Genomic DNA, 26,139 nt, shown 5'->3' with positions numbered 1-26,139 from the left:
TGTTAGAGCAGCACTAGGTGACTAAGACACCATCCACTTGTGGTATTTCTGTTAGAGCAGCACTAGGCGACTGAGACACCATCCACTTGTGGTATTTCTGTTAGAGCAGCACTAGGTGACTGAGACACCATCCACTTGTGGTATTTCTGTTAGAGCAGCACTAGGTGACTGAGACACCATCCTCTTGTGGTATTTCTGTTAGAGCAGCCCTAGGTGACTAAGACACTATCCACTGTGGTATTTCTGTTAGAGCAGCACTAGGTGACTAAGACACCATCCACTTGTGGTATTTCTGTTAGAGCAGCACTAGTTGACTAAGTCACCATCCACTGTGGTATTTCTGTTAGAGCAGCTCGAGGTGACTAAGATACCATGCACCTGTGGTATATCTGTTAGAGCAGCACTAGGTGACTGAGACACCATCCACTTGTGGTATTTTTGTTAGAGCAGCATTAGGTGACTAAGACACCATCCACTGTGGTATTTCTGTTAGAGTAGCACTAGGTGACTAAGACACCATCCACTTTGGCATTTCTGTTAGAGCAGCACTAGGTGACTAAGACACCATCCACTGTGGTATTTGTGTTACAGCAGTTCTAGGTGACTAAGACACCATCCACTCGTGGTATTTCTGTTATAGTAGCACTAGGTGACTAAGACATCATCCACATGTGGTATTTCTGTTACAGCAGCACTAGGTGACTGAGACACCATCCACTTGTGGTATTTCTGTTAGAGCAGCACTAGGTGGCTAAGACATCATCCACTTGTGGTATTTCTGTTACAGCAGCACTAGGTGACTGCGACACCATCCACTGGTGGTATTTCTGTTAGAGAAGCACTAGGTGACTAAGACACGATCCACTGTGGTATTTCTGTTAGAACTGCACTAGGGGACTAAGACACCATCCACTTGTGGTATTTCTGTTAGAGCAGTACTAGGTGACTGAGACACCATCCACTTGTGGTATATCTCTTAGAGCAGGACTAGGTGACTGAGACACCATCCACTTGTGGTATTTCTGTTAGAGCAGCGCTAGGTGACTAAGTCACCATCCACTGTGGTATTTCTGTTAGAGCTGCACTAGGTGACTGAGACACCATCCACTGTGGTATTTCTGTTAGAGCAGCACTAGGTGGCTAAGACACCATCCACTTGTGGTATTTCTGTTAGAGCAGCACTAGGTGACTAAGAAACCATCCACTTGTGGTATTTCTGTTAGAGCAGCACTAGGTGACTAAGTCACCATCCACTGTGGTATTTCTGTTAGAGCAGCTCTAGGTGACTAAGACACCATCCACTTGTGGTATTTCTGTTAGAGCAGCACTAGGTGGCTAAGACACCATCCACTTGTGGTATTTCTGTTATAGTAGCACTAGGTGACTAAGACACCATCCACTTGTGGTATTTCTGTTAGAGCAGCACTAGGTGACTGAGACACCATCCACATGTGGTATTTCTGTTAGAGCAGCACTAGGTGACTAAGACACCATCCACTGTGGTATTTCTGTTAGAGCAGCACTAGGTGACTAAGACACCATCCACTGTGGCATTTCTGTTAGAGCAGCACTAGGTGACTAAGACACCATCCACTGAGGTATTTCTGTTACAGGAGCAGTAGGTGACTAAGACACCATCGACATGTGGTATTTCTGTTATAGTGGCACTAGGTGACTAAGACATCATCCACATGTGGTATTTCTCTTAGAGCAGCACGAGGTGACTGAGACAGCATCCACTTGTGGTATTTCTGTTAGAGCAGCACTAGGTGGGTAAGACATCATCCACTTGTGGTATTTCTGTTAGAGCAGCACTAGGTGACTGAGACACCATCCAATGTGGTATTTCTGTTAGAGCAGCACTAGGTGACTAAGACACCATCCACTTGTGGTATTTCTGTTAGAGAAGCACTAGGTGACTAAGACACGATCCACTGTGGTATTTCTGTTAGAACTGCACTAGGGGACTAAGACACCATCCACTTGTGGTATTTCTGTTAGAGCAGCACTAGGTGACTAAGACACCATCCACTTGTGGTATTTCTGTTAGAGCACCACTAGGTGACTAAGACACCATCCACTTGTGGTATTTCTGTTAGAGCAGCACTAGGTGACTAAGTCACCATCCACTGTGGTATTTCTGTTAGAGAAGCTCTAGGTGACTAAGACACCATCCACTTGTGGTATTTCTGTTAGAGCAGCACTAGGTGGCTAAGACATCATCCACTTGTGGTATTTCTGTTATAGCAGCACTAGGTGACTAAGACACCATCCACTTGTGGTATTTCTGTTAGAGCAGCACTAGGTGACTGAGACACCATCCACTTGTGGTATTTCTGTTAGAGCAGCACTAGGTGACTCAGACATCTTCCACTTGTGGTATTTCTGTTACAGCAGCTCTAGGTGACTGAGACACCATCCACTTGTTCTATTTCTGTTAGAGCAGCACTAGGTGACTAGGTCACCATCCACTGTGGTATTTCTGTTAGAGCAGCACGAGGTGACTAAGACACCATCCACTTGTGGTATTTCTGTTAGAGCAGCACTAGGTGACTAAGACAACATTCACTGGGGTGTTTCTGTTAGAGCAGCACTAGGTGACTAAGACACCATCCGCTGTGGTATTTCTGTTAGAGCAGCACTAAGTGGCTAAGACATCATCCACTTGTGGTATTTCTGTTACAGCAGCACTAGGTCACTGAGACACCATCCACTTGTGGTATTTCTGTTAGAACAGCACTAGGTGACTAAGACACCATCCACTGTGGTATTTCTGTTAGAGCAGCACTAGGTGACTAAGACACCATCCACTGTGGTAGTTCTGTTAGAGCAGGACGAGGGGACTAAGACACCAACCGCTGTAGTATTTCTGTTAGAGCAGCACTAGGTGGCTAAGACATCATCCACTTGTGGTATTTCTGTTACAGCAGCACTAGGTGACTGAGACACCATCCACTTGTCGGATTTCTGTTAGAGCAGCACTAGGCGACTAAGACATCATCCACTGTGGTATTTCTGTTAGAGCAGCACTAGGTGACTGAGACACCATCCACTTGTGGTATTTCTGTTAGAGCAGCACTAGGTGACTAAGACACCATCCACTGTGGTATTTCTGTTAGACCAGCACTAGGTGACTAAGACACCATCCACTGTGGTATTTCTTTTAGAGCAGCACTAGGTGACTGAGACACCGTGCAGTTGTGGTATTTCTGTATGAGCAGCACTAGGTGACTAAGACACCATCCACTTGTGGTATTTCTGTTAGAGCAGCACTAGGTGACTAAGACACCATCCACTGTGGTATTGCTGTTAGAGCAGCACTAGGTGACTAAGACAACATCCACTTGTGGTATTTCTGTTATAGCAGCACTAGGTGACTAATACATCATCCACTTGTGGTATCTCTGTTAGAGCAGCACTAGGTGACTCAGACATCATCCACTTGTGGTATTTCTGTTATAGCAGCACTAGGTGACTAAGACATCATCCACGTGTGGTATTTCTGTCAGAGCAGCACTAGGTGACTAAGTCAACATCCACTGTGGTATTTCTGTTAGAGCAGCACGAGGTGACTATGACACCATCCACTTGTGGTATTTCTGTTAGAGCAGCACTAGGTGGCTAAGACATCATCCACTTGTCGTATTTCTGTTACAGCAGCACTAGGTGACTGAGACACCATCCACTTGTGGTATTTCTGTTAGAGCAGCACTAGGTGACTAAGACACCATCCACTTGTGGTATTTCTGTTAGAGCAGCACTAGGTGACTAAGTCACCATCCACTGTGGTATTTCTGTTAGAGCTGTCCTAGGGGACTAAGACACCATCCACTTGTGGTATTTCTGTTAGAGCAGCACTAGGTGACTAAGACACCATCCACTGTGGTATTTCTGTTAGAGCAGCACTAGGTGACTAAGACACCATCCACTTGTGGTATTTCTGTTAGAGCACCACTAGGTGACTAAGACACCATCCACTTGTGCTATTTCTGTTATTGCAGCACTAGGTGACTAAGACACCATCCACTTGTGGTATTTCTGTTAGAGCAGCACTAGGTGACTTAGACACCATCCACTTGTGGTATTTCTGTTAGAGCAGCACTAGGTGACTAAGACACCATCCACTTGTGGTATTTCTGTTAGAGCAGCACTAGGTGACTGACACACCATCCACTTGTGGTATTTCCGTTAGAGTAGCACTAGGTGACTAAGAGACCATCCACTGTGGTATTTCTCTTACAGCCAGCACTAGGTGACTAAGACACCATCCACTTGTGGTATTTCTGTTAGAGCAGCACTAGGTGGCTAAGGCATCATCGACTTGTGGTATTTCTGTTAGAGCAGCACTAGGTGACTAAGACACCATCCACTGTGGTATTTCTGTTAGAGCAGCTCTAGGTGACTAAGACACCAGCCACTTGTGGTATTTCTGTTAGAGCAGCACTAGGTGGCTAAGACATCATCCACTTGTGGTATTTCTGTTATAGCAGCAGTAGGTGACTAAGACACCATCCACTTGTGGTATTTCTGTTAGAGCAGCACTAGGTGACTGAGACACCATCCACTTGTGGTATTTTTGTTAGAGCAGCATTAGGTGACTAAGACAGCATCCACTGTGGTATTTCTGTTAGAGTAGCACTAGGTGACTAAGACACCATCCACTTTGGCATTTCTGTTAGAGCAGCACTAGGTGACTAAGACACCATCCACTGTGGTATTTGTGTTACAGCAGCTCTAGGTGACTAAGACACCATCCACTCGTGGTATTTCTGTTATAGTAGCACTAGGTGACTAAGACATCATCCACATGTGGTATTTCTGTTACAGCAGCACTAGGTGACTGAGACACCATCCACTTGTGGTATTTCTGTTAGAGCAGCACTAGGTGGCTAAGACATCATCCACTTGTGGTATTTCTGTTACAGCAGCACTAGGTGACTGCGACACCATCCACTTGTGGTATTTCTGTTAGAGAAGCACTAGGTGACTAAGACACGATCCACTGTGGTATTTCTGTTAGAACTGCACTAGGGGACTAAGACACCATCCACTTGTGGTATTTCTGTTAGAGCAGCACTAGGTGACTAAGACACCATCCACTTGTGGTATTTCTGTTAGAGCACCACTAGGTGACTAAGACACCATCCACTTGTGGTATTTCTGTTAGAGGAGCACTAGGTGACTAAGTCACCATCCACTGTGGTATTTCTGTTAGAGAAGCTCTAGGTGACTAAGACACCATCCACTTGTGGTATTTCTGTTAGAGCAGCACTAGGTGGCTAAGACATCATCCACTTGTGGTATTTCTGTTATAGCAGCACTAGGTGACTAAGACACCATCCACTTGTGGTATTTCTGTTAGAGCAGCACTAGGTGACTGAGACACCATCCACTTGTGGTATTTCTGTTAGAGCAGCACTAGGTGACTAAGACACCATCCACTGTGGCATTTCTGTTACAGCAGCACTAGGTGACTAAGACACCATCCACTTGTGGTATTTCTGTTATAGTAGCACTAGGTGACTAAGACACCATCCACATGCGGTATTTCTGTTAGAGCAGCACTAGGTGACTGAGACACCATCCACTTGTGGTATTTCTGTTAGAGCAGCACTAGGTGGCTAAGACACCATCCACTTGTGGTATTTCTGTTAGAGCAGCACTAGGTGACTGACACACCATCCACTTGTGGTATTTCCGTTAGAGTAGCACTAGGTGACTAAGACACCATCCACTGTGGTATTTCTCTTACAGCCAGCACTAGGTGACTAAGACACCATCCACTTGTGGTATTTCTGTTAGAGCAGCACTAGGTGGCTAAGGCATCATCGACTTGTGGTATTTCTGTTAGAGCAGCACTAGGTGACTAAGACACCATCCACTGTGGTATTTCTGTTAGAGCAGCTCTAGGTGACTAAGACACCAGCCACTTGTGGTATTTCTGTTAGAGCAGCACTAGGTGGCTAAGACATCATCCACTTGTGGTATTTCTGTTATAGCAGCAGTAGGTGACTAAGACACCATCCACTTGTGGTATTTCTGTTAGAGCAGCACTAGGTGACTGAGACACCATCCACTTGTGGTATTTTTGTTAGAGCAGCATTAGGTGACTAAGACAGCATCCACGTGTGGTATTTCTGTCAGAGCAGCACTAGGTGACTAAGTCAACATCCACTGTGGTATTTCTGTTAGAGCAGCACGAGGTGACTATGACACCATCCACTTGTGGTATTTCTGTTAGAGCAGCACTAGGTGGCTAAGACATCATCCACTTGTCGTATTTCTGTTACAGCAGCACTAGGTGACTGAGACACCATCCACTTGTGGTATTTCTGTTAGAGCAGCACTAGGTGACTAAGACACCATCCACTTGTGGTATTTCTGTTAGAGCAGCACTAGGTGACTAAGTCACCATCCACTGTGGTATTTCTGTTAGAGCTGTCCTAGGGGACTAAGACACCATCCACTTGTGGTATTTCTGTTAGAGCAGCACTAGGTGACTAAGACACCATCCACTGTGGTATTTCTGTTAGAGCAGCACTAGGTGACTAAGACACCATCCACTTGTGGTATTTCTGTTAGAGCACCACTAGGTGACTAAGACACCATCCACTTGTGCTATTTCTGTTATTGCAGCACTAGGTGACTAAGACACCATCCACTTGTGGTATTTCTGTTAGAGCAGCACTAGGTGACTTAGACACCATCCACTTGTGGTATTTCTGTTAGAGCAGCACTAGGTGACTAAGACACCATCCACTTGTGGTATTTCTGTTAGAGCAGCACTAGGTGACTGACACACCATCCACTTGTGGTATTTCCGTTAGAGTAGCACTAGGTGACTAAGACACCATCCACTGTGGTATTTCTCTTACAGCCAGCACTAGGTGACTAAGACACCATCCACTTGTGGTATTTCTGTTAGAGCAGCACTAGGTGGCTAAGGCATCATCGACTTGTGGTATTTCTGTTAGAGCAGCACTAGGTGACTAAGACACCATCCACTGTGGTATTTCTGTTAGAGCAGCTCTAGGTGACTAAGACACCAGCCACTTGTGGTATTTCTGTTAGAGCAGCACTAGGTGGCTAAGACATCATCCACTTGTGGTATTTCTGTTATAGCAGCAGTAGGTGACTAAGACACCATCCACTTGTGGTATTTCTGTTAGAGCAGCACTAGGTGACTGAGACACCATCCACTTGTGGTATTTTTGTTAGAGCAGCATTAGGTGACTAAGACAGCATCCACTGTGGTATTTCTGTTAGAGTAGCACTAGGTGACTAAGACACCATCCACTTTGGCATTTCTGTTAGAGCAGCACTAGGTGACTAAGACACCATCCACTGTGGTATTTGTGTTACAGCAGCTCTAGGTGACTAAGACACCATCCACTCGTGGTATTTCTGTTATAGTAGCACTAGGTGACTAAGACATCATCCACATGTGGTATTTCTGTTACAGCAGCACTAGGTGACTGAGACACCATCCACTTGTGGTATTTCTGTTAGAGCAGCACTAGGTGGCTAAGACATCATCCACTTGTGGTATTTCTGTTACAGCAGCACTAGGTGACTGCGACACCATCCACTTGTGGTATTTCTGTTAGAGAAGCACTAGGTGACTAAGACACGATCCACTGTGGTATTTCTGTTAGAACTGCACTAGGGGACTAAGACACCATCCACTTGTGGTATTTCTGTTAGAGCAGCACTAGGTGACTAAGACACCATCCACTTGTGGTATTTCTGTTAGAGCACCACTAGGTGACTAAGACACCATCCACTTGTGGTATTTCTGTTAGAGGAGCACTAGGTGACTAAGTCACCATCCACTGTGGTATTTCTGTTAGAGAAGCTCTAGGTGACTAAGACACCATCCACTTGTGGTATTTCTGTTAGAGCAGCACTAGGTGGCTAAGACATCATCCACTTGTGGTATTTCTGTTATAGCAGCACTAGGTGACTAAGACACCATCCACTTGTGGTATTTCTGTTAGAGCAGCACTAGGTGACTGAGACACCATCCACTTGTGGTATTTCTGTTAGAGCAGCACTAGGTGACTAAGACACCATCCACTGTGGCATTTCTGTTACAGCAGCACTAGGTGACTAAGACACCATCCACTTGTGGTATTTCTGTTATAGTAGCACTAGGTGACTAAGACACCATCCACATGCGGTATTTCTGTTAGAGCAGCACTAGGTGACTGAGACACCATCCACTTGTGGTATTTCTGTTAGAGCAGCACTAGGTGGCTAAGACACCATCCACTTGTGGTATTTCTGTTAGAGCAGCACTAGGTGACTGACACACCATCCACTTGTGGTATTTCCGTTAGAGTAGCACTAGGTGACTAAGACACCATCCACTGTGGTATTTCTCTTACAGCCAGCACTAGGTGACTAAGACACCATCCACTTGTGGTATTTCTGTTAGAGCAGCACTAGGTGGCTAAGGCATCATCGACTTGTGGTATTTCTGTTAGAGCAGCACTAGGTGACTAAGACACCATCCACTGTGGTATTTCTGTTAGAGCAGCTCTAGGTGACTAAGACACCAGCCACTTGTGGTATTTCTGTTAGAGCAGCACTAGGTGGCTAAGACATCATCCACTTGTGGTATTTCTGTTATAGCAGCAGTAGGTGACTAAGACACCATCCACTTGTGGTATTTCTGTTAGAGCAGCACTAGGTGACTGAGACACCATCCACTTGTGGTATTTTTGTTAGAGCAGCATTAGGTGACTAAGACAGCATCCACTGTGGTATTTCTGTTAGAGTAGCACTAGGTGACTAAGACACCATCCACTTTGGCATTTCTGTTAGAGCAGCACTAGGTGACTAAGACACCATCCACTGTGGTATTTGTGTTACAGCAGCTCTAGGTGACTAAGACACCATCCACTCGTGGTATTTCTGTTATAGTAGCACTAGGTGACTAAGACATCATCCACATGTGGTATTTCTGTTACAGCAGCACTAGGTGACTGAGACACCATCCACTTGTGGTATTTCTGTTAGAGCAGCACTAGGTGGCTAAGACATCATCCACTTGTGGTATTTCTGTTACAGCAGCACTAGGTGACTGCGACACCATCCACTTGTGGTATTTCTGTTAGAGAAGCACTAGGTGACTAAGACACGATCCACTGTGGTATTTCTGTTAGAACTGCACTAGGGGACTAAGACACCATCCACTTGTGGTATTTCTGTTAGAGCAGCACTAGGTGACTAAGACACCATCCACTTGTGGTATTTCTGTTAGAGCACCACTAGGTGACTAAGACACCATCCACTTGTGGTATTTCTGTTAGAGCAGCACTAGGTGACTAAGTCACCATCCACTGTGGTATTTCTGTTAGAGAAGCTCTAGGTGACTAAGACACCATCCACTTGTGGTATTTCTGTTAGAGCAGCACTAGGTGGCTAAGACATCATCCACTTGTGGTAGTTCTGTTATAGCAGCACTAGGTGACTAAGACACCATCCACTTGTGGTATTTCTGTTAGAGCAGCACTAGGTGACTGAGACACCATCCACTTGTGGTATTTCTGTTAGAGCAGCACTAGGTGACTAAGACACCATCCACTGTGGCATTTCTGTTACAGCAGCACTAGGTGACTAAGACACCATCCACTTGTGGTATTTCTGTTATAGTAGCACTAGGTGACTAAGACACCATCCACATGCGGTATTTCTGTTAGAGCAGCACTAGGTGACTGAGACACCATCCACTTGTGGTATTTCTGTTAGAGCAGCACTAGGTGGCTAAGACATCATCCACTTGTGGTATTTCTGTTACAACAGCACTAGGTGACTGAGACACCATCCACTTGTGGTATTTCTGTTAGAGGAGCACTAGGTGACTAAGACACCATCCACTTGTGGTATTTCTGTTAGAGCAGCACTAGGTGACTAAGTCACCATCCACTGTGGTATTTCTGTTAGAGCAGCACGAGGTGACTCAGACAACATCCACCTGTGGTATTTCTGTTAGAGGAGCACTAGGTGGCTAAGACATCATCCACTTGTGGTATTTCTGTTACAGCAGTACTAGGTGACTGAGACACCATCTACTTGTGGTATATCTCTTAGAGCAGGACTAGGTGACTGAGACACCATCCACTTGTGGTATTTCTGTTAGAGCAGCGCTAGGTGACTAAGTCACCGTCCACTGTGGTATTTCTGTTAGAGTTGCACTAGGTGACTGAGACACCATCCACTGTGGTATTTCTGTTAGAGCAGCACTAGGTGGCTAAGACACCATCCACTTGTGGTATTTCTGTTAGAGCAGCACTAGGTGACTAAGAAACCATCCACTTGTGGTATTTCTGTTAGAGCAGCACTAGGTGACTAAGTCACCATCCACTGTGGTATTTCTGTTAGAGCAGCTCTAGGTGACTAAGACACCATCCACTTGTGGTATTTCTGTTAGAGCAGCACTAGGTGGCTAAGACACCATGCACTTGTGGTATTTCTGTTATAGTAGCACTAGGTGACTAAGACACCATCCACTTGTGGTATTTCTGTTAGAGCAGCACTAGGTGACTGAGACACCATCCACATGTGGTATTTCTGTTAGAGCAGCACTAGGTGACTAAGACACCATCCACTGTGGTATTTCTGTTAGAGCAGCACTAGGTGACTAAGACACCATCCACTGTGGCATTTCTGTTAGAGCAGCACTAGGTGACTAAGACACCATCGACATGTGGTATTTCTGTTATAGTGGCACTAGGTGACTAAGACATCATCCACATGTGGTATTTCTCTTAGAGCAGCACGAGGTGACTGAGACAGCATCCACTTGTGGTATTTCTGTTAGAGCAGCACTAGGTGCGTAAGACATCATCCACTTGTGGTATTTTTGTTAGAGCAGCACTAGGTGACTGAGACACCATCCACTTGTGGTATTTCTGTTAGAGCAGCACTAGGTGACTAAGACACCATCCACTTGTGGTATTTCTGTTAGAGCTGCACTAGGGGACTAAGACACCATCCACTGTGGTATTTCTGTTAGAGCAGCATGAGGTGACTAAGACACCATCCACTTGTGGTATTTCTGTTAGAGCAGCACTAGGTGGCTAAGACATCATCCACTTGTGGTATTTCTGTTACAGCAGCACTAGGTGACTGAGACACCATGCACTTGTGGTATTTCTGTTAGAGCAACACTAGGTGACTAAGACACAATCCACTTGTGGTATTTCTGTTAGAGCAGCACTAGGTGACTAAGTCACCATCCACTGTGGTATTTCTGTTAGAGGTGCACTAGGGGACTAAGACACCATCCACTTGTGGTATTTCTGTTAGGGCAGCACTAGGTGACTAAGACACCATCCACTTGTGGTATTTCTGTTAGAGCAGCACTAGGTGACTGAGACACCATCCACTTGTGGTATTTCTGTTAGAGCAGCACTAGGTGACTAAGACACCATCCACTTGTGGTATTTCTGTTATAGCAGCACTAGGTGACTAAGACACCATCCACTTGTGGTATTTGTGTTAGAGCAGCGCTAGGTGACTAAGACACCATCCACTTGTGGTATTTCTGTTAGAGCAGCACTAGGTGACTAAGACACCATCCACTGTGGTATTTCTGTTAGAGCAGCACTCGGTGACTGAGACACCATCCACTTGTGGTATTTCTGTTAGAGCAGCACTAGGTGACTAAGTCGCCATCCACTGTGGTATTTCTGTTAGAGCAGTACGAGGTGACTAAGACACCATCCACTTGTGGTATTTCTGTTAGAGCACTACTAGGTGGCTAAAACATCATCCACTTGTGGTATTTCTGTTACAGCAGCACTAGGTGACTGAGACACCATCCACTTGTGGTATTTCTGTTAGAGCAGCACTAGGTGACTAAGATACAATCCACTTGTGGTATTTCTGTTAGAGCAGCACTAAGTGACTAAGTCACCATCCACTGTGGTATTTCTGTTAGAGCTGCACTAGGGGACTAAGACACCATCCACTTGTGGTATTTCTGTTAGAGCAGCACTAGGTGACTGAGACACCATCCACTTGTGGTATTTCTGTTAGAGCAGCACTAGGTGACTAAGTCATCATCCACTGTGGTATTTCTGTTAGAGCAGCTCTAGGTGACTAAGATACCATCCACTTGTGTTATTTCTGTTAGAGCAGCACTAGGTGGCTAAGACATCATCCACTTGTGGTATTTCTGTTATAGCAGCACTAGGTGACTAAGACACCATCCACTTCTGGTATTTCTGTTAGAGCAGCACTAGGTGACTGAGACAGCATCCACTTCTGGTATTTCTGTTAGAGCAGCACTAGGTGACTAAGACAGCATCCACTGTGGTATTTCTGTTACAGCCAGCACTAGATGACGAAGACACCATCCACTTGTGGTATTTCTGTTAGAGCAGCACTAGGTGACTAAGACACCATCCACTTGTGGTATTTCTGTTAGAGCAGCACTAGGTGACTAAGACATCATCCACTTGAGGTATTTCTGTTAGAGCAGCACTAGGCGACTGAGACACCATCCACTTGTGGTATTTCTGTTAGAGCAGCACTAGGTGACTGAGACACCATCCACTTGTGGTATTTCTGTTAGAGCAGCACTAGGTGACTGAGACACCATCCTCTTGTGGTATTTCTGTTAGAGCAGCCCTAGGTGACTAAGACACCATCCACTGTGGTATTTCTGTTAGAGCAGCACTAGGTGACTAAGACACCATCCACTTGTGGTATTTCTGTTAGAGCAGCACTAGTTGACTAAGTCACCATCCACTGTGGTATTTCTGTTAGAGCAGCTCGAGGTGACTAAGACACCATGCACCTGTGGTATTTCTGTTAGAGCAGCACTAGGTGGCTAAGACATCATCCACTTGTGGTATTTCTGTTACAGCAGCACTAGGTGACTAAGACATCATCCACTTGTGGTATTTCTGTTAGAGCAGCATTAGGTGAGTAAGACACCATCCACTGTGGTATTTCTGTTAGAGCAGCACTAGGTGACTAAGACACCATCCACTTGTGGCATTTCTGTTAGAGCAGCACTAGGTGACTAAGACATTATCCACTTGTGGTATTTTTGTTAGAGCAGCACTAGGTGACTGAGACATCATCCACTTGTGGTATTTCTGTTAGAGCAGCACTAGGTGACTGAGACACCATCCAATGTGGTATTTTTGTTAGAGCAGCACTGGGTGACTGAGACACCATTCACTTGTGGTATTTCTGTCAGAGCAGCAGTAGGTGGCTAAGACATCATCCACTTGTGGTATTTCTGTTAGAGCAGCACTAGGTGACTAAGACACCATCCACTGTGGTATTTCTGTTAGAGCAGCGCTAGGTAACTAAGACAACATCCGCTTGTGGTATTTCTGTTAGAGCAGCACTAGGTGACTGAGACACCATCCACTTGTGGTATTTCTGTTAGAGCAGCACTAGGTGACTAAGACACCATCCACTGTGGTATTTCTGTTAGAGGAGCACTAGGTGACTGAGACACCATCCACTTGTGGTATTTCTGTTAGAGCAGCACTAGTTGACTAAGACACCATCCACTTGTGGTATTTCTGTTAGAGCAGCACTAGGTGACTAAGTCACCATTTACTGTGGTATTTCTGTTAGAGCAGCACGAGGTGACTAAGGCACCATCCACTTGTGGTATTTCTGTTAGACCAGCAGTAGGTGGCTAAGACATCATCCACTTGTGGTATTTCTGTTACAGCAGCACTAGGTGACTGAGACACCATCTTCTTGTGGTATTTCTGTTAGAGCAGCACTAGGTGACTAAGAAACCATCCACTTGTGGTATTTGTGTTAGAGCAGCACGAGGTGACTAAGTCACCATCCACTCTGGTATTTTTGTTAGAGCTGCACTAGGGAACTAAGACACCATCCACTTGTGGTATTTCTGTTAGTGCATCACTAGGTGACTGAGACACCATCCACTTGTAGTATTTCTGTTAGAGCAGCACTAGGTGACTAAGACAGCATCCACTGTGGTATTTCTGTTACAGCCAGCACTAGGTGACTAAGACACCATCCACTTGTGTTATTTCTGTTAGAGCACCACTAGGTGACTAAGACACTATCCACTTGTGGTATTTCTGTTAGAGCAGCACTAGGTGGCGAAGACATCATCCACTTGTGGTATTTCTGTTAGAGCAGCACTAGGTGACTGAGACACCATCCACTTGTGGTATTTCTGTTAGAGCAGCACTAGTTGACTAAGTCACCATCCACTGTGGTATTTCTGTTAGAGCAGCTCGAGGTGACTAAGACACCATGCACCTGTGGTATTTCTGTTAGAGCAGCACTAGGTGGCTAAGACATCATCCACTTGTGGTATTTCTGTTACAGCAGCACTAGGTGACTAAGACATCATCCACTTGTGGTATTTCTGTTAGAGCAGCATTAGGTGACTAAGACACCATCCACTTGTGGTATTTCTGTTAGAGCAGCACTAGGTGACTAAGACATTATCCACTTGTGGTATTTTTGTTAGAGCAGCACTAGGTGACTGAGACATCATCCACTTGGGGTATTTCTGTTAGAGCAACACTAGGTGACTGAGACAACATCCAATGTGGTATTTTTGTTAGAGCAGCACTGTGTGACTGAGACACCATTCACTTGTGGTATTTCTGTTAGAGCAGCACTAGGTGGCTAAGACATCATCCACTTGTGGTATTTCTGTTAGAGCAGCACTAGGTGACTAAGACACCATCCACTGTGGTATTTCTGTTAGAGCAGCACTAGGTAACTAAGACAACATCCACTTGTGGTATTTCTGTTAGAGCACCACTAGGTGACTAAGACTCCATCCACTTGTGGTATTTCTGTTAGAGCAGCACTAGGTGACTGAGACACCATCCACTTGTGGTATTTCTGTTAGAGCAGCACTAGGTGACTAAGACACCATCCACTGTGGTATTTCTGTTAGAGGAGCACTAGGTGACTGAGACACCATCCACATGTGGTATTTCTGCTAGAGCAGCACTAGTTGACTAAGACACCGTCCACTTGTGGTATTTCTGTTAGAGCAGCACTAGGTGACTAAGTCACCATTTACTGTGGTATTTCTGTTAGAGCAGCACGAGGTGACTAAGGCACCATCCACTTGTGGTATTTCTGTTATAGTAGCACTAGGTGACTAAGACATCATCCACATGTTGAATTTCTGTTAGAGCAGCGCTAGGTGACTTAAGTCACCATCCACTGTGGTATTTCTGTTAGAGCTGCACTAGGGGACTAAGACACCATCCTCTTGTGGTATTTCGGTTAGAGCAGCACTAGGTGACTGAGACACCATCCACTGTGGTATTTCTGTTAGAGCAGCACTAGGTGACTAAGACACCATCCACTTGTGGTATTTGTGTTAGAGCAGCGCTAAGTGACTGAGACACCATCCACTTGTGGTATTTCTTTTAGAGCAGCATTGGTGACTAAGACACCATCCACTGTGGTATTTCTGTTAGAGCAGCACTAGGTGACTGAGACACCATCCACTTGTGGTATTTCTGTTAGAGCAGCACTAGGTGACTGACACACCATCCACTTGTGGTATTTCTGTTAGAGCAGCACGAGGTGACTAAGACACCATCCACTTGTGGTATTTCTGTTACAGCAGCACTAGGTGACTGAGACACCATCCACTTGTGGTATTTCTGTTAGAGCAGCACTAGGTGACTAAGACACCATCCACTTGTGGTATTTCTGTTAGAGCAGCACTAGGTGACTAAGTCACCATCCACTGTGGTATTTCTGTTAGAGCAGCACGAGGTGACTAAGACACCATCCACCTGTGGTATTTCTGTTAGAGCAGCACTAGGTGGCTAAGACATCATCCACTTGTGGTATTTCTGTTACAGCAGCACTAGGTGACTGAGACACCATCCACTTGTGGTATATCTCTTAGAGCAGGACTAGGTGACTGAGACACCATCCACTTGTGGTATTTCTGTTAGAGCAGCGCTAGGTGACTAAGTCACCATACACTGTGGTATTTCTGTTAGAGCTGCACTAGGGGACTAAGACACAATCCTCTTGTGGTATTTCGGTTAGAGCAGCACTAGGTGACTGAGACACCATCCACTGTGGTATTTCTGTTACAGCAGCACTAGGTGGCTAAGACAGCATCCACTTGTGGTATTTCTGTTAGAGCAGCACTAGGTGACTAAGACACCATCCACTTGTGGTATTTCTGTTAGAGCAGAACTAGGTGACTAAGTCACCATCCACTGTGGTATTTCTGTTAGAGCAGCTCTAGGTGACTAAGACACCATCCACTTGTGGTATTTCTGTTAGAGCACCACTAGGTGGCTAAGACATTATCCACTTGTGGTATTTCTGTTATAGTAGCACTAGGTGACTAAGACACCATCCACTTGTGGTATTTCTGTTAGAGCAGCACTAGGTGACTGAGACACCATCCACTTGTGGTATTTCTGTTAGACCAGCACTAGGTGACTGAGACACCGTCCACTGTGGTATTTCTGTTAGAGCAGCACTAGGTGACTAAGACACCATCCACTGTGGCATTTGTGTTAGAGCAGCACTAGGTGACTAAGACACCATCCACTGTGGTATTTCTGTTACAGCAGCACTAGGTGACTAAGACATCATCCACATGTGGCATTTTTCTTAGAGCAGCACGAGGTGACTGAGACAGCATACACTTGTGGTATTTCTGTTAGAGCAGCACTAGGTGGGTAAGACATCATCCACTTGTGGTATTTCTGTTAGAGTAGCACTAGGTGACTGAGACACCATCCACTTGTGGTATTTCTGTTAGAGCAGCACTAGGTGACTAAGACACCATCCACTTGTGGTATTTCTGTTAGAGCTGCACTAGGGTACTAAGACACCATCCACTGTGGTATTTCTCTTAGAGCAGCACGAGGTGACTAAGGCACCATCCACTTGTGGTATTTCTGTTAGAGCAGCACTAGGTGGCTAAGACATCATCCACTTGTGGTATTTCTGTTACAGCAGCACTAGGTGACTGAGACACCATGCACTTGTGGTATTTCTGTTAGAGCAGCACTAGGTGACTGAGACACAATCCACTTGTGGTATTTCTGTTAGAGCAGCACTAGGTGACTAAGACACCATCCACTTGTGGTATTTCTGTTAGAGCAGCACTAGGGGACTAAGTCACCATCCACTGTGGTATTTCCGTTAGAGCAGCTCTAGGTGACTAAGACACCATCCACTTGTGGTATTTCTATTAGAGCAGCACTAGGTGGCTAAGACATCATCCACTTGTGGTATTTCTGTTATAGCAGCACTAGGTGACTAAGATACCATCCGTTTGTGGTATTTGTGTTAGAGAAGCGCTAGGTGACTGAGACACCATCCACTTGTGGTATTTCTGTTAGAGCAGCACTAGGTGACTAAGACACCATCCACTGTGGTATTTCTGTTAGAGGAGCACTAGGTGACTGAGACACCATCCACTTGTGGTATATCTGTTAGAGCAACACTAGGTGACTAAGACACCATCCACTTGTGGTATTTCTGTTAGAGCAGCACTAGGTGACTAAGTCACCATCCACTGTGGTATTTCTGTTAGAGCAGCACGAGGTGACTAAGACACCATCCACTTGTGGTATTTCTGTTAGAGCAGCACTAGGTGGCTAAAACATCATCCACTTGTGGTATTTCTGTTACAGCAGCACTAGGTGACTGAGACAACATCCACTTGTGGTATTTCTGTTAGAGCAGCACTAGGTGACTAAGATACAATCCACTTGTGGTATTTCTGTTAGAGCAGCACTAAGTGACTAAGTCACCATCCACTGTGGTATTTCTGTTAGAGCTGCTCTAGGTGACTAAGACACCATCCACTGTGGTATTTCTGTTAGAGCAGCACTAGGTGACTAAAACACCATCCACTTGTGGTATTTCTGTTAGAGCAGCACTAGTTGACTAAGTCACCATCCACTGTGGTATTTCTTTTAGAGCAGCACGAGGGGACTAAGACACCATCCAATTGTGGTATTTCTGTTAGAGCAGCACTAGGTGACTAAGACACCATCCACTGTGGCATTTCTGTTACAGCAGCACTAGGTGACTAAGACACCATCCACTTGTGGTATTTCTGTTATAGTAGCACTAGGTGACTAGGACATCATCCACATGCGGTATTTCTTTTAGAGCAGCACTAGGTGACTGAGACACCATCCACTTGTGGTATTTCTGTTAGAGCAGCACTAGGTGGCTAAGACATCATCCACTTGTGGTATTTCTGTTACAGCAGCACTAGGTGACTGAGACACGATCCACTTGTGGTATTTCTGTTAGAGCAGCACTAGGTGACTAAGACACCATCCACTTGTGGTATTTCTGTTAGAGCAGCACTAGGTGACTAAGACATTATCCACTTGTGGTATTTTTGTTAGAGCAGCACTAGGTGACTGAGACATCATCCACTTGGGGTATTTCTGTTAGAGCAACACTAGGTGACTGAGACAACATCCAATGTGGTATTTTTGTTAGAGCAGCACTTGGTGACTGAGACACCATTCACTTGTGGTATTTCTGTTAGAGCAGCACTAGGTGGCTAAGACATCATCCACTTGTGGTATTTCTGTTAGAGCAGCACTAGGTGACTAAGACACCATCCACTGTGGTATTTCTGTTAGAGCAGCACTAGGTAACTAAGACAACATCCACTTGTGGTATTTCTGTTAGAGCACCACTAGGTGACTAAGACTCCATCCACTTGTGGTATTTCTGTTAGAGCAGCACTAGGTGACTGAGACACCATCCACTTGTGGTATTTCTGTTAGAGCAGCACTAGGTGACTAAGACACCATCCACTGTGGTATTTCTGTTAGAGGAGCACTAGGTGACTGAGACACCATCCACATGTGGTATTTCTGCTAGAGCAGCACTAGTTGACTAAGACACCATCCACTTGTGGTATTTCTGTTAGAGCAGCACTAGGTGACTAAGTCACCATTTACTGTGGTATTTCTGTTAGAGCAGCACGAGGTGACTAAGGCACCATCCACTTGTGGTATTTCTGTTATAGTAGCACTAGGTGACTAAGACATCATCCACATGTTGAATTTCTGTTAGAGCAGCGCTAGGTGACTAAGTCACCATCCACTGTGGTATTTTTGTTATAGCTGCACTAGGGGACTAAGACACCATCCTCTTGTGGTATTTCGGTTAGAGCAGCACTAGGTGACTGAGACACCATCCACTGTGGTATTTCTGTTAGAGCAGCACTAGGTGACTAAGACACCATCCACTTGTGGTATTTGTGTTAGAGCAGCGCTAAGTGACTGAGACACCATCCACTTGTGGTATTTCTTTTAGAGCAGCATTGGTGACTAAGACACCATCCACTGTGGTATTTCTGTTAGAGCAGCACTAGGTGACTGAGACACAAACAACTTGTGGTATTTCTGTTAGAGCAGCACTAGGTGACTAAGACACCATCCACTGTGGTATTTCTGTTAGAGCAGCACTAGGTGACTTAGACACCATCCACTGTGGCATTTGTGTTAGAGCAGCACTAGGTGACTAAGACACCATCCACTGTGGTATTTCTGTTACAGCAGCACTAGGTGACTAAGACACCATCCACTTGTGGTATTTCTGTTAGAGCAGCACTAGGTGACTAAGACACCATCCACTGTGGTATTTCTGTTAGAACAGCACTAGGTGACTAAGTCACCATCCACTGTGGTATTTCTTTCAGAGCAGCACGAGGTGACTAAGACACCATCCACTGTGGTATTTCTGTTACACCAGCACTAGGTGGCTAAGACATCATCCACTTGTGCTATTTCTGTTACAGTAGCACTAGGTGACTGAGACACCATCCACTTGTGGTATTTCTGTTAGAGCAGCACTAGGTGACTAAGACACCATCCACTGTGGTATTTCTGTTAGAGCAGCACTAGGTGACTAAGTCAACATCCACTGTGGTATTTCTGTTAGAGCAGCACGAGGTGACTAAGACACCATCCACTGTGGTATTTCTGTTAGCCAGCACTAGGTGGCTAAGACATCATCCACTTGTGGTATTTCTGCTACAGCAGCACTAGGTGACTGAGACAACATCCACTTGTGGTATTTCTGTTGGAGCAGCACTAGCTGACTAAGACACCATCCACTTGTGGTATTTCTGTTAGAGCAGCACTAGGTGACTAAGACACCATCCACTTGTGGTATTTCTGTTAGAGCAGCACTAGGTGACTAAGTCATCATCCACTGTGGTATTTCTCTTAGAGCAGCACGAGGTGACTAAGACACCATCCACCTGTGGTATTTCTGTTAGAGCAGCACTAGGTGGCTAAGACATCATCCACTTGTGGTATTTCTGTTACAGCAGCACTAGGTGACTGAGACACCGTGCACTTGTGGTATATCTCTTAGAGCAGGACTAGGTGACTGAGACACCATCCACTTGTGGTATTTCTGTTAGAGCAGCGCTAGGTGACTACGTCACCAGCCACTGTGGTATTTCTGTTAGAGCAGCTCTAGGTGACTAAGACACCATCCACTTGTGGTATTTCTGTTAGAGCAGCACTAGGTGGCTAAGACATCATCCACTTGTGGTATTTCTGTTAGAGCAGCACTAGGTGACTAAGACACCATCCACTTGTGGTATTTCTGTTAGAGCAGCACTAGGTGACTGAGACACCAACCACTTGTGGTATTTCTGTTAGAGCAGCACTAGGTGACTAAGACACCATCCACTGTGGTATTTCTGTTATAGTAGCACTAGGTGACTAAGACACCATCCACTGTGGCATTTGTGTTAGAGCAGCACTAGGTGACTAAGACACCATCCACTGTGGTATTCCTGTTACAGCAGCACTAGGTGACTAAGACACCATCCACTTGTGGTATTTCTGTTAGAGCAGCACTAGGTGACTAAGAAACCATCCACTGTGGTATTTCTGTTAGAACAGCACTAGGTGACTAAGTCACCATCCACTGTGGTATTTCTGTTAGAGCAGCACGAGGTGACTAAGACACCATCCACAGAGGTATTTCTGTTTCAGCAGCACTAGGTGGCTAAGACATCATCCACTTGTGCTATTTCTGTTAGAGCAGCACTAGGTGACTGAGACACCATCCACTTGTGGTATTTCTGTTAGAGCAGCAGTAGGTGAGTAAGACACCATCCACTGTGGTATTTCTGTTAGAGCAGCACTAGGTGACTAAGTCACCATCCACTGTGGTATTTCTGTTAGAGCAGCACGAGGTGACTAAGACACCATCCACTGTGGTATTTCTGTTAGCCAGCACTAGGTGGCTAAGACATCATCCACTTGTGGTATTTCTGTTACAGCAGCACTAGGTGACTGAGACAACATCCACTTGTGGTATTTCTGTTGGAGCAGCACTAGCTGACTAAGACACCATCCACTTGTGGTATTTCTGTTAGAGCAGCCCTAGGTGACTAAGACACCATCCACTTGTGGTATTTCTGTTAGAGCAGCACTAGGTGACTAAGTCACCATCCACTGTGCTATTTCTGTTAGAGCAGCACTAGGTGACTAAGTCACCATCCACTGTGGTATTTCTGTTAGAGCAGCACGAGGTGACTAAGACACCATCCACCTTTGGTATTTCTGTTAGAGCAGCACTAGGTGGCTAAGACATCATCCACTTGTGGTATTTCTGTTACAGCAGCACTAGGTGACTGAGACACCATCCACTTGTGGTATATCTCTTAGAGCAGGACTAGGTGACTGAGACACCATGCACCTGTGGTATTTCTCTTAGAGCAGCACTAGGTGCCTAAGACATCATCCACTTGTGGTATTTCTGTTACAGCAGCACTAGGTGACTAAGACATCATCCACTTGTGGTATTTCTGTTAGAGCAGCATTAGGTGACTAAGACACCATCCACTGTGGTATTTCTGTTAGAGCAGCACTAGGTGACTAAGACACCATCCACTTGTGGTATTTCTGTTAGAGCAGCACTAGGTGACTAAGACATTATCCACTTGTGGTATTTTTGTTAGAGCAGCACTAGGTGACTGAGACATCATCCACTTGTGGTATTTCTGTTAGAGCAGCACTAGGTGACTGAGACACCATCCAATGTGGTATTTTTGTTAGAGCAGCACTGGGTGACTGAGACACCATTCACTTGTGGTATTTCTGTTAGAGCAGCACTAGGTGGCTAAGACATCATCCACTTGTGGTATTTCTGTTAGAGCAGCACTAGGTGACTAAGACACCATCCACTGTGGTATTTCTGTTAGAGCAGCACTAGGTAACTAAGACAACATCCACTTGTGGTATTTCTGTTAGAGCACCACTAGGTGACTAAGACACCATCCACTTGTGGTATTTCTGTTAGAGCAGCACTAGGTGACTGAGACACCATCCTCTTGTGGTATTTCTGTTAGAGCAGCACTAGGTGACTAAGACACCATCCACTGTGGTATTTCTGTTAGAGGAGCACTAGGTGACTGAGACACCATCCACTTGTGGTATTTCTGTTAGAGCAGCACTAGTTGACTAAGACACCATCCACTTGTGGTATTTCTGTTAGAGCAGCACTAGGTGACTAAGTCACCATTTATTGTGGTATTTCTGTTAGAGCAGCACGAGGTGACTAAGGCACCATCCACTTGTGGTATTTCTGTTAGAGCAGCAGTAGGTGGCTAAAACATCATCCACTTGTGGTATTTCTGTTACAGCAGCACTAGGTGACTGAGACACCATCCACTTGTGGTATTTCTGTTAGAGCAGCACTAGGTGACTAAGAAACCATCCTTTTGTGGTATTTGTGTTAGAGCAGCACGAGGTGACTAAGTCACCATCCACTGTGGTATTTTTTTTAGAGCTGCGCTAGGGAACTAAGACACCATCCACTTGTGGTATTTCTGTTAGTGCATCACTAGGTGACTGAGACACCATCCACTTGTAGTATTTCTGTTAGAGCAGCACTAGGTGACTAAGACAACATCCACTGTGGTATTTCTGTTACAGCCAGCACTAGGTGACTAAGACACCATCCACTTGTGGTATTTCTGTTAGAGCACCACTAGGTGACTAAGACACTATCCACTTGTGGTATTTCTGTTAGAGCAGCACTAGGTGGCTAAGACATCATCCACTTGTGGTATTTGTGTTAGAGCAGCACTAGGTGATTAAGACACCATCCACTTGTGGTATTTCTGTTAGAGCAGCACTAGGTGACTAAGACATCATCCACTTGTGGTATTTCTGTTAGAGCAGCACTAGGTGACTGAGACATCATCCACTTGTGGTATTTCTGTTAGAGCAGGAGTAGGTGACTGTGACACCATCCAATGTGGTATTTCTGTTAGAGCAGCAGTGGGTGACTGAGACACCATTCACTTGTGGTATTTCTGTTAGAGCAGCACTAGGTGGCTAAGACATCATCCACTTGTGGTATTTCTGTTAGAGCAGCACTAGGTGACTAAGACACCATCCAATGTGGTATTTCTGTTAGAGCAGCACTAGGTGACTAAGACACCAACCACTTGTGGTATTTCTGTTAGAGCACCACTAGGTGACTAAGACACCATCCACTTGTGGTATTTCTGTTAGAGCAGCACTAGGTGACTGAGACACCATCCACTTGAGGTATTTCTGTTAGAGCAGCACTAGGTGACTAAGACACCATCCACTGTGGTATTTCTGTTAGAGGAGCACTATATGACTCAGACACCATCCACTTGTGGTATTTCTGTTAGAGCAGCACTAGGTGACGAAGACACCATCCACTTGTCTTATTTCTGTTAGAGCAGCACTACGTGACTAAGTCAACATCCACTGTGGTATTTCTGTTAGAGCTGCACTAGGGGACTAAGATACCATCCACTTGTGGTATTTCTGTTAGAGCAGCACTAGGTGACTAAGACACCATCCACTTGTTGTTTTTCTCTTAGAGCAGCACGAGGTGACTAAGACACCATGCACCTGTGGTATTTCTGTTAGAGCAGCACTAGGTGGCTAAGACATCATCCACTTGTGTTATTTCTGTTACAACAGCACTAGGTGACTGAGACACCATCCACTTGTGGTATATCTCTTAGAGCAGGACTAGGTGACTGAGACACCCTCCACTTGTGGTATTTGTGTTAGAGCAGCGCTAGGTGACTAAGTCACCATCCACTGTGGTATTTCTGTTAGAGCTGCACTAGGGAACTAAGACAACATCCACTTGTGGTATTTCTGTTAGGGCATCACTAGGTGACTGAGACAACATCCACTTGTAGTATTTCTGTGAGAGCAGCACTAGGTGACTAAGACAACATCCACTGTGGTATTTCTGTTACAGCCAGCACTAGGTGACTAAGACACCATCCACTTGTGGTATTTCTGTTAGAGCACCACTAGGTGACTAAGACACTATCCACTTGTGGTATTTCTGTTAGAGCAGCACTAGGTGGCTAAGACATCATCCACTTGTGGTATTTCTGTTAGAGCAGCACTAGGTGATTAAGACACCATCCACTTGTGGTATTTCTGTTAGAGCAGCACTAGGTGACTGAGACACCATCCACTTGTGGTATTTCTGTTAGAGCAGCACTAGGTGAGTAAGACACCATCCACTGTGGTATTTCTGTTAGAGCAGCACGAGGTGACTAAGACACCATCCACTGTGGTATTTCTGTTAGAGCAGCACGAGGTGACTAAGACACCATCCACTGTGGTATTTCTGTTAGCCAGCACTAGGTGGCTAAGACATCATCCACTTGTGGTATTTCTGTTACAGCAGCCCTAGGTGACTGAGACAACATCCACTTGTGGTATTTCTGTTGGAGCAGCACTAGGTGACTAAGACACCATCCACTTGTGGTATTTCTGTTAGAGCAGCACTAGGTGACTAAGACACCATCCACTTGTGGTATTTCTGTTAGAGCAGCACTAGGTGACTAAGTCACCATCCACTGTGGTATTTCTGTTAGAGCAGCACGAGGTGACTAAGACACCATCCACCTGTGGTATTTCTGTTAGAGCAGCACTAGGTGGCTAAGACATCATCCACTTGTGGTATTTCTGTTACAGCAGCACTAGGTGACTGAGACAACATCCACTTGTGGTATTTCTGTTGGAGCAGCACTAGCTGACTAAGACACCATCCACTTGTGGTATTTCTGTTAGAGCAGCCCTAGGTGACTAAGACACCATCCATTTGTGGTATTTCTGTTAGAGCAGCACTAGGTGACTAAGTCACCATCCACTGTGGTATTTCTGTTAGAGCAGCACTAGGTGACTAAGTCACCATCCACTGTGGTATTTCTGTTAGAGCAGCACGAGGTGACTAAGACACCATCCACCTTTGGTATTTCTGTTAGAGCAGCACTAGGTGGCTAAGACATCATCCACTTGTGGTATTTCTGTTACAGCAGCACTAGGTGACTGAGACACCATCCACTTGTGGTATATCTCTTAGAGCAGGACTAGGTGACTGAGACACCATGCACCTGTGGTATTTCTCTTAGAGCAGCACTAGGTGGCTAAGACATCATCCACTTGTGGTATTTCTGTTACAGCAGCACTAGGTGACTAAGACATCATCCACTTGTGGTATTTCTGTTAGAGCAGCATTAGGTGACTAAGACACCATCCACTGTGGTATTTCTGTTAGAGCAGCACTAGGTGACTAAGACACCATCCACTTGTGGTATTTCTGTTAGAGCAGCACTAGGTGACTAAGACATTATCCACTTGTGGTATTTTTGTTAGAGCAGCACTAGGTGACTGAGACATCATCCACTTGTGGTATTTCTGTTAGAGCAGCACTAGGTGACTGAGACACCATCCAATGTGGTATTTTTGTTAGAGCAGCACTGGGTGACTGAGACACCATTCACTTGTGGTATTTCTGTTAGAGCAGCACTAGGTGGCTAAGACATCATCCACTTGTGGTATTTCTGTTAGAGCAGCACTAGGTGACTAAGACACCATCCACTGTGGTATTTCTGTTAGAGCAGCACTAGGTAACTAAGACAACATCCACTTGTGGTATTTCTGTTAGAGCACCACTAGGTGACTAAGACACCATCCACTTGTGGTATTTCTGTTAGAGCAGCACTAGGTGACTGAGACACCATCCTCTTGTGGTATTTCTGTTAGAGCAGCACTAGGTGACTAAGACACCATCCACTGTGGTATTTCTGTTAGAGGAGCACTAGGTGACTGA

This window comes from Elephas maximus, chromosome 8 (genome assembly GCF_024166365.1).
Source record: "Elephas maximus indicus isolate mEleMax1 chromosome 8, mEleMax1 primary haplotype, whole genome shotgun sequence".
Lineage (NCBI taxonomy): Eukaryota > Metazoa > Chordata > Mammalia > Proboscidea > Elephantidae > Elephas > Elephas maximus.
The sequence above is the reverse complement of the archived record's forward strand: the minus strand, read 5'-3'. Positions refer to the sequence as shown.